General features: G+C 38.4%; 1 protein-coding gene across 2 annotated transcripts in view; it reads left to right on the forward strand.

Moving 5' to 3' along the window:
• SLC4A10 (solute carrier family 4 member 10) overlaps positions 1 to 15,228 on the forward strand; it is a gene marked incomplete at its 3' end in the record, with an annotated part of 132,169 nt that overhangs the window by 19,864 nt on the left and 97,077 nt on the right. For both annotated transcript variants that reach the window (XM_081315154.1, XM_081315155.1), the window contains exons 2-3: positions 3,079 to 3,160; positions 12,476 to 12,622. The remainder of the gene's footprint in view (positions 1 to 3,078; positions 3,161 to 12,475; positions 12,623 to 15,228) is intronic.

Raw genomic sequence — 15,228 nt, forward strand, 5'->3', positions numbered from 1 at the left:
ACTACATTTATCAGGTTCAGAGAGATAATGTCATTATGTCTGTAAAAAGTGAGGATAGTGGCGGCATCGGATGGGTGAATAAATGTTAGTCTAATAAATCAGTTGTGCATAATGGCTTTCATCTCATGGACAGCTTGCAGAGGTTTGTTAGTTTCTACAACCAAGACAAGAACTTGATAACCTTTGAAAATATGTCTTCTTCTGTGCTCTAAGCTATCCATATGTTCTATTAGCATGCTCCTCTTTGGCTTTAATGAAGCTAATTATTGCACTGATCAAAGTGAATATTAAGAAACAGCATTGAACCTAATAAACGTCTAGAAATTAGATATGTATACCGATTAATAATGCAGCAAAAGAGCTGTTTTCTCTGGATTTGTCTAAATGCCTAAAAATAAACGGAACAGAAAAGATGGGATTTCATTACAGAAAATGCATCTTAGTAGTGAGTATCTGTTCAGGTTTTCTTATAAGATAATCAGGACTATCTTATAATATGTGTTTTGTATGAAGTATTGTACTGGTCATAACGGCATGAACTACTTCTTTAGTGATATTAAAATCAGCAATTGTATTGTAGACCTACATTTCTAAAGAAAGAGTGGTTGGATGACACATGCATGTCCACAGGTTTTTTTCCTTAATGAGACGTTGGCCTGATTTGCACATTATTCTAGCCAGAATTTTAAACAATAGAATGTAAAATAAGCCCCGGGGGACATAGTCTGCACATCATACTGAATTATTTATTTATTTGCAGGTTTTTTTTATAGCTCTCCCCAGTCACAAACTTCTGGGCTGATTACCACAGAGTAAAAATTAAAACACTACTAAAATATATGCAATAGATAATGATATAAGGGGCACAGGTGTGATGGGTGGCATAGAAATTTGATAAATCAATCAATAAAATATACCTCTATTAGCTGTATACCTTGAATATCTTTCCAAAAATAGAAACCTTGCAGCTTAGCGTTATGGCCTCTTAAAAGGGCAGGATCCAATTTATACTAGTTCTTTTTATGTCTGCATTACCTGAATGAAATGGTTTCATGATTGGTTCAGTGGAAGCTTTTCATTTCTTGTCCCAAAGATGCTTTTTTTTTTAAAAAAAAGTGGACTTTCTTTGTTTTTCCTTGAAGACGTTTCACTTCTCATCCAAGAAGCTTCTTCAATTTTGACTGAATGGTGGGAATGGATGGATTTATATTCCTTACAGTCATCTGGACTTTAACACTGAAGATCAGTCATTAGCTTTGTGAAAGTAGTTGAGACCACTTGGGGGGGGTGTTTACCTTTTCTTCTTCTGATATTGACAGTTAGGACTACCTCCACTCCAATTACCTAGCATCTATTTTGACAGGTTGTACATAGTGACAAAAGCTCCTGTAGTGACAAACTGTCATTCACCGTGATTAGAAGTAAAGGTATGTTGGAGGAGAACAAGGGAAGATTGTATATCAATTGCAACATGCAACGTTTGCATTATCAGTAGCTGAACACTTGATTAGCTGTCCCAGAGAGATGTATGACTATTGCTGACCTACATTTCTTCGTGGGTCACCTTGCTGGAATGCCTAATAAGAATAACAAGTTTTGTGTCATCCTCGCATTTGGCATTTCCCCAGCCTACCTGCAGAGCATAAGAAATACTGAACATCACAACACTGCATCAGATTTTTTTTTTTACTAAACAAGACTTTGAAAACACAAGCCAATGGCAAACCTCTTCATGTGACAAGATAGGATCAGAGACATTTTTTCAGACTTACTCATGATGAGAAGATCTGGCAATAATACATGAGAATTATTGAAGGTGGAAATCATGATACTGTTCCTATGAACTAAAACAGGACGATTCGTAATTAGGAATAGTGTTATGGTAATAAAGAGATGGTGGATGAATAGAAATCTTAACTAATATCTCTGTGTTGAACTCAGTTACTTCTGGTATTGTGACTGTTGTTTAACCATTCAATCGTGTGTCCGACTCTTTGCAACTTTATAGGCAAGTGCTGTCCATGCTACTCTGTCAGCCACAGTTTCTTTCAGTTGTTGATGTTATCAAGCCAGCATTGTTCTTTGCTTGCCCCTTCTCCTTGCTCCACTAACCACCATTCCTAGCATCATTGACTTCTCCAATGAATTTGCACACATGACATGGCCGAAGTATATCAGACATAGTCTTGTGATTTTGGCTTCTAAAATGTGTCTGGTTTTATACGACTCAGCACCTCTCTGTTGATTGCTCTGGCTGTATCATGTATTCATGCATCATGACTATCATGTATTCATGTATACATGATATTCCTGATACATGAATATCATTTATGCATGAATTCATGATATTCACGATACATGAATACATGTATTCATGTATCATGAATAGGATGCACTAATAGCAGATCTCTAAGCCTAATTCTGACTCATTCACTGCCCATGATAATTCATTTAAAAAGTCTGCAGCGGTTTGTACAGTGGCACGAGTCAATGACTGAGATTGGCGGCTATAGAAATTGAATAAATAAAATAGTGGCATGCCATTTTAGAGCTTAAGCGATTGATTCTAACCAATTAAGATGCACATTGCAGTTTCCTTGGTGAGATCTGCCCTTCTATATAAAGGAAGTAGCCTGTCACCTTTTGTTCCATTTGGCTCTCTCAGGCAACATGTCAGTATTGCTTAGTGGCCTACTCATCCTGTTTCGTTATTTTACATGCTAATTAACCTTCTGCTGGGCAGTCAGATCTTCATTAGCATGGGCAGGGAAGGCATTTTATCAGCATAAGCTTCTGTGAAGCTATATGGAAGCATTAAGGCTATCTATAGATGCTACCGTAGTATTTAGGATGACCATGTTCAGCTCTCTAGATTGGAGCCAGTCTTTAAAACAGCAGCAGGGAGGGTTGAAATCTGTTTCTTAGAGACATTTTTTTGGTGTTGATGGGAAGAGGATACTGCACTGTCTTTTAATTAGAGCCAGCAGTGCTTATTCTGATGGGCTTTTTTTTAATGGTTGCTTTCAAATAAATCACGCAGAATTTCAATGATCTCTACAGCCACTTTTATTTTTACAGAGGAATGATGAAGAGGCGGTGGTGGACCAGGGAGGAACACGTTCCATCCTCAAGACGCATTTTGAAAAGGAGGATTTGGAAGGTGAGAGCTGCTTCTTCCTGATTTAGGCTTTTATTTCTTTGAAATGTATATAAAGAAGATACAATATTGCTAATCTTCAACCAATTCAAATGTTTGGAAGTAATCTAAGTTTTGGACTCCTTCCCGCCCCCCCTCCAATTCCTGACGACAATTTGGGATTGAATTTTTTTTTTAAAAAGCAATGAGGTAAAATTTGGAAGTGCCTCAGGCAGATTCCTCCTCAGTTCACTGAAGTTTAAGGAGGAGGACATACATAGTTCTCTTTCAGCAACCTTTGAAATTACAATGGCACTGAACAAGTGGTACTTATGGTCCTTGAATTCTGGCTGTCCCAGCACCCCCATACTCACCTGATTGTCATCTGGGTGCTTGGCAACCGGCTCACACTTACAATGGCTGTAGCATCCTACAGTCACATGAACACTGTTTGCGGCCTTCTTTGCTGTCCCACAAGCAAAGTCAATGAGGCAGCCAGCAAGGATAGGCCGCAAGTTGTTCTGGTAAGCTGCTTGCACTTCACCCCACTCAGTAACAGCCATCTTGGGCTTGTCTGCAATCGTGCCAAGCCTTGCTGGCCACCCGTGCCTGTTTCCCTGCCTGGCAGCAGCTACTTACCTGTCATAAGTCATGATGGTCATAGGTCGAGACACTCATGTAGCCAGACCTGGTTTTATGAGTTTTAAACAGCACTTGTTAAGTGAATGCCACTGTCATTAAATGAATCAATATAATCCTATGGTGTCTTTTGCATGGAAACCATCAATCATGATCTCCTGAGCACTGAATACTGCAACCAGCCATGAAGATGAGTCAGTTGCCAAATGCTTGAAATATGGTTTGTGTGTGCAGCCATCAGAACTCCAGAACTGGGTTGTACAGGTAGTCCTCGACTTAATGACCACAGTGGAGCCCAAAATTTCTGTTGTCAAGTGAGACATTTGTTAAGTGAGTTTTGCGACCTTTCTTGCCTCAATTGTTAAGTGAATCACTGCAGTGGATAAGTTAGTAACATGGTTGTTAAGCGAATCTGGCTTCCCCATGTCAGAAGGTCGCAATATGGGATCGCCTGACCTTGAGACTGCGCAACTGTCATAAGTATGAACTAGTTGCCAAGCATCTGAATTTTGATCATGTGATCATGGGGATGCTGCAAAGGTCATAACTGTGAAAAAGGATCCTTAGTCACTTTTTTTCAGTGCTGTTGTGACTTTGAACAGTCACTAAACAAACTGTTGTAAGTCGAGGACTACCTGTAATTAGCTTTTGGGGGAGTCCATCATAACTTGAACAGCTGTTGGGTGACTGCTCGTTAAATGAGGACTACCTTTATTTTGCTGTCAGATTTGTAAGGCCTTCTTTGCTAATAAACACAATAATATTGAATACCAATCATTAAAAGGAAATTCATGTTAGGGGCAGACTTACCGATATATTTATTACCATTTATTACTAATCTCATCAATGTGGGTAAGATTATTTGCTTTAAGACGTGGAGCTTTCACTTACATTTTATTTCATGTGTGGGAAGTTAATTGACCCAGAAAGCAAAGCTCCAGTCTGCTCATTTAAAAATTACCCAGGAAGCTATATAGTCTTCGGTTTCCTTCTAGATCTCTAGGTTGAATTGACTGATTTGACAAGCTAAAAACCTCTTGGCCAGTTCTGTCTTTTGCGTAGAACATTCCTACTGGTTATTTTTAAACCATACCTTTTGTTGTGACCTTATTCACTGAGATACAAAACACAGCATCATTGTCTCCGATGACTTGTTCGGATCATGATGGAGAATATGTCTCAGCCTCAGAATGCTGTAAAAAAAAAGGCAATCTCTGCCTGGAAAGAAAATAAAAATAAATGTTTGCCTTATAATAGTATACTGTTAAATGGATGCTCATTATACATTTAGGATAAAGATACCCTTTATCTTTATCCTAAATGTGGAATCCTAAATTTATCACGGGTTAGTGACATATTATGATTAAGCTGTTTATTTCCTCAGGTGTCTTTGTGAAAGCTTTGTATGTATTACTTCTAATAGGAAAGCCTTCATGATTTTGCCAAAGTCTCTTTGCATCGTGGGATGTCTCTCCTGTCTGCTGCATCCTTTTAAAACTAGCTGTGAAATGTTTTCAGGTTTCGGAAGCTACTTTTTGAAGGCCTACAGGAGGGAACTGAGTTATCTTTCTTTAGGTTGTGCTGTAGTAGAAGAACCTTGCAAGCTTACACTATCTGTAACAAAAAAACGTGCAGTTAATTAGTTAATTCATGCACACCTCTTAATGAATATCAACTTGTTTATTATTCTGGGTTGATCAGAGATCACCACATCAGATGCACGAAGTGGTTAGGTGTAAAAGAATAGTTCTGCTAATTCAGGACGGGTAGGTGTTTTGTTTCCCACAACAGCCATTCAGCTGTTCCTGGGTCTTCAAGATGAGATGAGGATTTATTCTTTTCCCAGTGTTGTTCCCCTGCAACTGTCATTTGAAAGCATGCAGCCTGCATCTGGAGTTGATGCTGAGTTTTAATAGCTCTTACGTTAACTTTGTGATGATTTTTGTTTTACGTTATTTGTCTATTTTATATGATATCAAAAGAATCAATAACATTTTTTTAAAAAAATTAGTAGCCCTTGATTGACCTGTCCTCCATAAATTTATCCAGTTCTCTTCTAAACCATTCAAATTAGTGGCCATCATTGCATTTTGCTTTCATGGGTCCCAGAGGTGAATTACAATATGTGTTCGAGGCTTGATTTTCAAAAACACTTTCTAATTAGCTTTATTGGATGATTCCCCAATTTTAGTGGAAAAAAAGATTCTTGCTGTCTATTTTCTCCATGCTATTTGAATTTATACATTTTATGAATTTACCTATCTCGTGATTTATGTCCTCCTTCTATCTCCTTTTTTTCCTTTTGAAAGAGTTTTTTATGAAAAAATATTTTATACAGGCTTAAAAAAAACTTGCAGAAACATAAATGAAAAAGTAGGGGGAAAATCAGTCAATAAAATCTTTATTCAGTCCAATAAAATGGAAGAGTCACAATTAATTAAGATAAAAGGAAGAATATAGTTATTCTAAAATTTCTAAAAAGGTTTAGAGTTAATGCTGTGGCATTCTGTGCAGATGATGGAACAGTACTTGGCTGTGGTCAAGGAAATAAGATCAGATTGATTTGATAACAGTTTCTTCAGATAAAAACAATTTGGAATAACCAGGTTATTGTGTAAAGAATGAAAACATTCATTCCTGGTGAGCACCTACATAGAGACGGCAACACAGAATAACATATTCCATTGATTCAGTTATTCCTCTACCACCTGGACACAGTCTCAGTTTGAAAGAAATTTCTTCAGCTGTTGGAAAGGCACTGAATCTGACCAAGGAAAGAGAAAAAAGAACTATAAAAGACTAAAAGAAAAATGCATGATGAAATGTCTCTCCATATTTTCACATTTCCAACAATATTAGAAGTACCTTAATACCTTGGTACTCAACTGCTTAGAAACGCATCAGATTTGGTACTCGGTGCACTTTTATGTAAACTTTTTGTCCTGATATTTATCATTTGTTTGGTACTCAATGCACAAGCTAGAACTTCTCAGTATCGGCTGCTTTGTGACTCATTACATTATTCCTTGTAGGAAAAATTTGTTTGGTACTCATCATTTTTGGTACTCATTGCACCTCCCAGAACCAATTAAAGTTGAGTACTAAGGTACCACTGTACACCTTAGACAACTTTTCTGGAATCATATACCAATTGTGCATCATTTTATAAAGCTACCCATTTAAATTGTAAGAGAGCCTAAATTTCAAACCTTTTAACCAGTGGTGGGATTCAAATATGTGAACAACCGGTTCTCTGTGTGGATGCTGCTTCCAGAAGTCCATTCTGGGCCTGGGCAACAAAAAATTAGCTACCGGTTCTGCTGAAGTGGTGCGAACCGGCTGAATCCCACCACTGCTTTTAACCCTATTCTCTCCATTAATCCATTTAAATAGTGATCTCCTGCCTTAGAAGATCACAGTCCCTTCTAGCCAAAATATAAAAACCAAAGTTCTTGGTCCATTTTATCATGCATTCTGTAACTTCTTCCATTTCAAATTTCATACAGTACATTTTAGTAGTTACATGTTCATCATTTATGCACAATTCATTTTCATTTCATTTTATCATGTTCTATTTGTGATATCTATATTAAATCTTTCTCTTAATTGTGCATATGAAAACCATTGAAAACTAGGTCTCTCAGCAGTCAGTTGATTTCATCTTAAGCTCTCTATTTTCCTGCATTAACAAGCCTTTAAAATGTAACCATTTATCTTTGACAGTGTTTCTTTTCTGTAAAACATTTCTTTGGCTGAGACATGCGAAAGTATTTTTGGGCACAGCCTGGATTTGTATCTGCTCCATATTTGGAATATAGCATTCCTGATAATAATGATTTTAAAATCTACATTTACTTTAACTTCATTGTACCATAAATAACCATGCCGCCCAAACCTCAGATCATGTTCTTCTTATCCTAAGAGTCTTCAATCCCTTTTTTTCCAACCTAAAGAGTCTCAAGCATTCTAACCATGTTTCTTAAGAAAGGTGTTTAAACACATATGCTCAAATTATTCTGCCCTCTTTTACATATTTTCTAGGTTTCTCCTAAACCATTAAAAAAGATCAGATAAAGGATAACATAGACCTTATGTAAAGTCAATTTGTTACCATTGTTACCCCAGTGCAGCATATTTAGTTAAAAGTACACTGTATTTGCTATTTGATTGATCTTTCACACAATTTCAAAAGATCCTCCTATAGCTCTTCATAATTATATTTTTTAAATCACTCTGAAGAGTTTAGTTTAGTTCGTTCACAAGTCTATATAAGACAAAGAGTACATTTAGTCCTCTCCTTTCAGCAGTTTGTTTAGTGACTGCTCAAAGTTACAACAGCACTGAAAACAGTGTCTTAAGACTGTTTTTCACATTTACGACCATTGCAGCATGGTCATGTGATCATAGCTCAGGTGCTTAACAACTGACTCATATATATGACGGTCGCAGTGTCCCTGGGTGACATGATCACCTTTTGTGACCTTCTGACAAGCAAAGTCAATGGGGAAGCCAGATTCACTTAACAACTGTGACAAGAAAAGTGGCAAAATGGGGCAACATGTACTTAACAAATGTCTCACTTTGGGCTCAATTTGGGGCTCAGTTGTGGTCATAAGTCAAGGACTACCTATGTTCCCAAAGAAAACAAAAAAATAGTGGAAGAAGTAGTACTATAAATGATCAAATGTCTGCAAGATCCAATCAGCAAAATGGGAATTACTCATTGTGACTAGCACTCACTGATAATGAACAGGCACAGAAAAATTAGTTGCATAAATAAACACTTAAAACAGGATAATTATTATTTATAGTGAGCTAGTCATTCCCAGTATTTGAGGAAGACTAATGTCATCATCCTGAATGGTGCTTTATTTGCTTAATTCTGTTCTCCCTAGTTTCAAGAGGTTTTCAAATCAGATAAACTTCTGTGGAATATAAAATCAACAGAGTAACAGAAGTTTAGGGGAGAAAAAAGCATTATACTTGAAAGTTAAATCATTTTGAAAAGTTGCTTTTTTTAACTTTCTCCTAAATGTTAAAATAGAGAAATGCCTCTTTAGGGAGATTCATTTTTGAGCTTCACAGTCATTATAAAAAAGTTGCTGTTTTTCTGCACATCAGATTATGTTAATGAACAGTCTTCTTTAAAATGTTTGCTTGATGGAGAAAAATAGCAAACCATGATCTATTGTAATAAAGCAGAAGACGAAGTATAAAAAAACTCTAGGTTCTGAATAGACTGAGCAGCAATAATTCTTAGTTCATTTTTGGTTAACAGCTGCTGCCCTAAGTTATAATGCAGACAGCCGCTCTCTGAGGGAGATGGGTGCATAAGAAATATGAAATATAAATAAATATAAATAAAATAATCCTTCCTGGTGTAAATGAGCTTTCAGTTAGATGGAATGCTTCTCTTTTCTTCTTTGTAAAGAGATTTAATTTAATGTAGATTAAATGTTTGCTTAGTTGTATAGCCTTTGGAAGGCAGTTCCCATGGTCTCCGATTGGGCAGTGGAGGAAACAGCACAAAAAATGTGTCAGGGTGGAACCATTATGCTCAATAACTATTATTTTAAGAATATTTCACAATAGTATGGGAAAGCGGTGGCTGGGACTGCAATAATGAAAAGGCAGGGGAAATTCACATGATGTAACAGCTCCTATATAGAATGTGCCTCTATTTTTGCCTTTTGTTTTTATGCTGTGGGAAATTTTTATCTGGAAGAACAAAATCATGGGAAGCCCCTGCCCACAATTTGAAATGCTCCAAACAAGATTTATTTTAATTCCATTTATATCCCGCCCTTCTCCGAAGACTCAGGGCGGCTTACAAGCTTAGCAGTAGCCTTCATTCTATGTATATGCCTGCTTATTAGGGCTTTCACACACCCCCCCCAAGCGGCATTATTACAAAGTCAGCTTAATTGCCCCCAACAGTCTGGGTCCTCATTTTACCTACCTCGGAAGGATGGAAGGCTGAGTCAACCTTGAGCCTGGTGGGACTCGAACCTGCACTAATTGCAGGCAGCTGGTGTTACTTAAGGAGGCATTAGCCCACTGCTCCACCAAGGCCCACCACTTTATCACCTCAGTGTGCATTAGGCCTCATGTTTCCTGTTTATTCCTTAGCTCCCATTCTGTCTTCTCTTCAGTAGTTATCATCTGTTACAATCCTCTAATTTCCCCCTTTTTTGAATCCCAAATTATTGGTTTCTGGGCTACAATTAACTTTAGGAACACAGAGTTTGAATAGTGGTTTGCAGATGTTCTCTTTTCCTTCCTTGATCCTTTCTTCGCTCTTCAGTAAATGTTTGCATTGCCCGAGATCAACCGTCCTTTCTTATTGAGTTTTTCTATCCCTTAATCTATTTTTATTTAGAACCCTGTCTAGGATACAGTGCCACTTTGATAAAGCCACGTTACATCATACATTATCAGTTTTAATCAAGATGTTCCCAGGGAATTCCTTTTGTCTTGTTTCCAGAGAAACTGCATTAATGGAGAGGGTGACAAATGCTATTCAATGCTGAGACCAGGAATCTAGCTTCAGATCCATTTCATGACAAGTGAACTTTTGGCTGGTAAAATATGTTACTTTACACCCTCTTCTAAGGTTATTGTGGGTGAACTACTGTTCGGAAAGAGGGACCCAGATCGGATCCTGCAACTCTCTGTTCCTATTGTATTTGCAGGGAAGCAGTTTATTTGTCAATTGTCAGTCAATGACTCTGGATGGCTTACAAGTTGCTCTCTGGAATATTTGCCCGGCCCAAAGACCACTTCTAAATCCCTTTCTGGAACCCCTGCCAACTCTAATGCCTTCTTCCAAGGAAGGATTTAGTCAAGGCAGTAGTCAAGGTTTCTATGGAGAATCTATAGATACCATGGCTAAAGTGTTTTACTGTACTCTCCCTCTCAGGAGAGGAATGAACTTTTGTATTGTTCTCCAGATGTTGATAAATTATAATTTTGAGCACCACTCACCATTGATCATATCAGTGATTAGATATGCAGGGAGTTGTAGCTCAGCAATACTGGAGGCTTATATTTCTCACTCTTGTCCCAGAAGAAATTATTGATGAGCAAGATCAGTAGTGTTGTTGCAATTCAAACTTCAGCTGGGTGGGTGGGGGGATTAGCAGCAGGTGGATATTTTCTGCCTTAAGCATTGGGCGGTTTTGCATCAACCCTGCTTCTAAAACAGATGAAATGAACGTGGCACATAACAGGCAGAGTAATCTTAATGGGTGGATGAAATCAGCCAATCTCAATCTATACATGGTTGTACTTTGACAATAAAGGTTCATTCATTCATCAGGCAGTTCAGTCCTTTATATGAACATGGTGATGATAGTAGAAGAATGTTCTGAAGAGGTCTTGGTGGCCATGAAAACTGATTCAATCCAGAAATCTGCAACCATAATAATTCCAATAGAGTCCCACCTACAAAGACAAACTTCCCCAGCATCTTAACTGTCAAGCATCTTTTATTACGAGCTTCTCCCAATCTTTGTTCATAAGTCAGCATGAAAGGAAAGTGTAAGTCAGTAATATTAATAAATACAGTCTTTGCTTAGTGACTACTTGTTCAGCAAATGTCCAAAGTTATGGAGGCACTGCATGAGGGCAAACTACAACCAGTCTTTCAAAATTGCAGCCATCACAGTATCGACGCAGTCAGGGCTTGTACTTGAAATGGCTGCAACACCCAACTTGGCAACCATCTTGCACTTAAAACGGTTGCAGTGTCCCATGGTCACGCGATCAGCATTGCGACCTTCTTTGCCAGTTTCCCACAAACAAAGTCTATAGAGAAACAGGCAGGGAAGATCGCAAGTCGCTCCTCTAAGTTGCTCTCACTCCCATTACTTTTTTTTTCCACGTCTGAGGAGCCTCTGGGTGGCAGGGTGAGTGTGGGCCCCATTTAGGCCCCACCTCAGTGTTCACCCTTGGGGCCTGCAGCAGCACACATCTAAGTGCTTTGCTGCATTCATGCCATGCAGCAGCATCCACCTGCATGCCCTATCGCACTCTTGCCCTGTGGCAAGGTTCAGCCCTCCCCCCACTTGCTGGCACTTGTGTCACACGGCGCACTCACCTGGGCATGCTGCTCTGTTTGTGCTGCATGGCAGCACTCACCTACACACCCTGCCATGTATGATGATCTATATTCTAAAGCAAATGATTAGGTGGGGAAAATGTCCTAATTGGAACTAGCATTGAACTTACTTTGTTCTCTCTTACTAACTTGCTTGAGTTACTTTCTTTCTAAAATTTACCTCGGCTGTTTATCATTCCATGTTATTTAATTGATTATAGTTGTAATCTTAGGATGGTTCTCAGAGCCTCTGAAACTGTAATTTTATGCTTTAGCACCATCACTCAGACTATTGCTGTTTAATGTGTTAGAATTAAATATCCCAGCATTCCTAGTCAGTATGTGAAAGACTGGGTACTATATGCATCCCCATATGTGCACGCACGCACACACACACATACACACACACACACGATAGCATAGAAGTGTGTGTGTTATGCTTTTAAATCTGTTGTGCCTTTCCCCCCCTTTCCCCCCATTTTAACATGTTTTTAAGACTTCCATTCACCCCGATATAATGCATAAACATTATTGTAGTCCTAACATCTTAGTGTTGAATGTATTATCAAATATACTTATTTAGACTGTATTCTATTGTGTAGGTCACAGGACTTTGTTTATCGGGGTTCATGTGCCATTGGGTGGAAGAAAAAGCCATCGCCGCCATAGACACCGTGGACACAAACACAGAAAGAGAGACAGAGAAAGGGATTCGGGATTAGAGGATGGTCGAGAGTCTCCTTCGTTTGGTAAGTCTTGCTTTATTGTTGAGTTTCTTTTTGAAAAACGTTCAGTGAAATGGGAACCACAGTAAACAAGAACTGATACATTCTAGTCCTTTTGAAGTTTTGGATGATAGGGGTAGTCTCAACAGGAACGCATTAAAGCAGACACGTCAAGGTGACAAAAGAGAATATATATGATAGAATTACGTTCCTTTTTCCTAGAACAAAGCAGGATGGTATAGCAGGCAAAGCTAGCAAATATTGCTGCATATCTAAACAGCTAAGGAATTATGACAGACCAAAAAAATACTTGCCTGCAATCTTAATTCATAAAAGAGTATGTAATCAGAGTACAGTTGTATATTCCTCAAAACTGGATTAATGAAATCCCCCTACCATCAGCATCTCTTTCTTCCCAGGACTGAGTTATTTTGTCTACTTTAAGATGATTTTTACTCTGTAAAAACCTGGAAAATGGTAGAATGAAGGAGACACATCAATGCGATTGAAGGGCCATTTCCTTGTTCAGAAATGTATCTACCCTATGACAAGAACCTTCTAAAGACTCATCCAAAGCACAGCCATGTTTTGCTTATGAGGAATTAGGGGGATTAGGCATTAAATAGAAATGGGAATATATATTTTTGTTAACTTTTATTGGATTTTGCTGTTTAATAACGTGCGCTGAGGATCTAGAGATGAGTTTGTAGAAAATTAGGTGAAGCATGGAATAAAGAAATATTTGGTTGTATTGTGAAAAGACAGAGATAAATTGTTAATGTTGAATATACTTGCTGGGGATAAAAAGGAAGGTTTTTTTTTATTTCACTCCCTTTTGGGGGGAAATGGGGTGGGGTTCTCCACCTTCTATATTTCTTTAATGTGTTTTTGTATTGGTTTGGTATTTTTCTATCTGTTTTATCTGTTTACTATAATTCTTAATGAAATTATTAACAAAAATTACTGTTAACTGTACACTTAAATAGTACACTTACAATTTTTATTTATTAAATGTAGACCCTGCCTATCTCACTATTACAGCGACTCTGAGTGGCTTACAAAATGATAAAAAGATAATACAAAACAGAGACTAAAAACCAAGAGGGCAGGTGAGATGAGGGTGATATGAGCAATGCAGTGAGTCCTGATTGCTTGCTTCCAGGCAAGTCTTTCATAAAAGGTTTATTGTTACCACTGGATCTTCAGATGAAAATACAAAGCCAAAACTTGCACTTCTCTTTATCAAGTAAGAGGTTGAAAGCATCTAGTGCAATTTTTCTGAGGGTGGTCATGATGATCTGTTGTACGGTAGTGTTCAGTAGCTGGTAAAGCTTTTTAAACCATGGGGCTAAAAGGTAGAGCAATACATAAGATGTGATACAAGTGAGTTTTAATCAGTGGAAATTATTTATAGGGGAAACAAGAATGCAGTTTGGCTGCTTACCATGGTGTTATGTCTTGACAGTAAGTAAAGACTCCTTGACTTACTGTCAAGACATAACAAGACTCCTTTGACGGACGCGGTGGCTCAGTGGGTTTGAGCTGAGCTTGTCGATCAGATGGTCGGCAGTTTGGCGGGTCGAATCCCGAGTGCTGCATAACAGAGTGAGCGCCTGTTACTCGTCCCAGCTTCTGCCAACCTAGCAGTTCGAAAGCACATAAAAATGCAAGTAGAAAAATAGGGACCACTACGGTGGGAAGGTAACAGTGCTCCGTGCGCCTTTGGCATCTAGTCATGCCGGCCACATGACCACGGAGACGTCCTCGGACAAGCGCTGGCTCTTCGGCTTTGAAACGGAGATGAGCACCGGCCCCTAGAGTTGGAAACGACTAGCACGCATGTGCGGGGGAACCTTTACCTTTACCTAAAGACTCCTTCAAGCTTGACCGGTTTCATTTCCATAAAGTTTTCTTTGCAGAAAGAGCTTTGCCATCACATGCTTCTGAGATGTTTTTTTTTTTCAGTCTAGCCCTGCAGCCCAAATATTCCCTGAAGGTTTCCCATCCCAATATTGATTAGCCTGACCCAACCTAATAGAAATCAATCCAGTGCTGCTAGCTGCTGAGATCTTGGTAGTACCGGTCAGAGAGAGAAATTGAATTCACATTGTCTGCCTTTTAAATTTCCATATACTCTTCCACAATAACATTTATTATCATCTTAATGTTTCCTCTGTCATATTTCAGTTTATTGCATTTTTAACAAATCATGCGTACACAGCTTTTCCTCTTGACGATTGCAATTTTTGGAAGTGCTGTTTGCCATGTTTTATAATCAATCTTTTATTGATAAACATAAAGGCACTTACATAAGAGGGCCAGACCTCTTTCTGTAGGGAGAACCCGGGGTGAACTTTATATTTGACAGATTTTTTCCCATTGATCTATAGTGTGTTCAGAATGGGCTGATTACCCGGGCTGTTAATTTATGGCTGGCCTTCTGAGTCATTGCCTTTCTTTGGAATCTGTTTCTGAATCTGTTTACATGAGCACTGAATCACAGGCCATTGTTAATTGCCTACAGTGATTTCTTGCTTCTGTCATAAGGATGACAGTAAGGTAAGAATAACTATAATACTCTGCGTCTTCTAGAAGTTATATCAGTGTTGTTTACATGGTAGCCAAGTTGA

Source organism: Vipera berus (genome assembly GCF_964194415.1).
Source record: "Vipera berus genome assembly, chromosome: 1".
NCBI classification, from domain to species: domain Eukaryota; kingdom Metazoa; phylum Chordata; class Lepidosauria; order Squamata; family Viperidae; genus Vipera; species Vipera berus.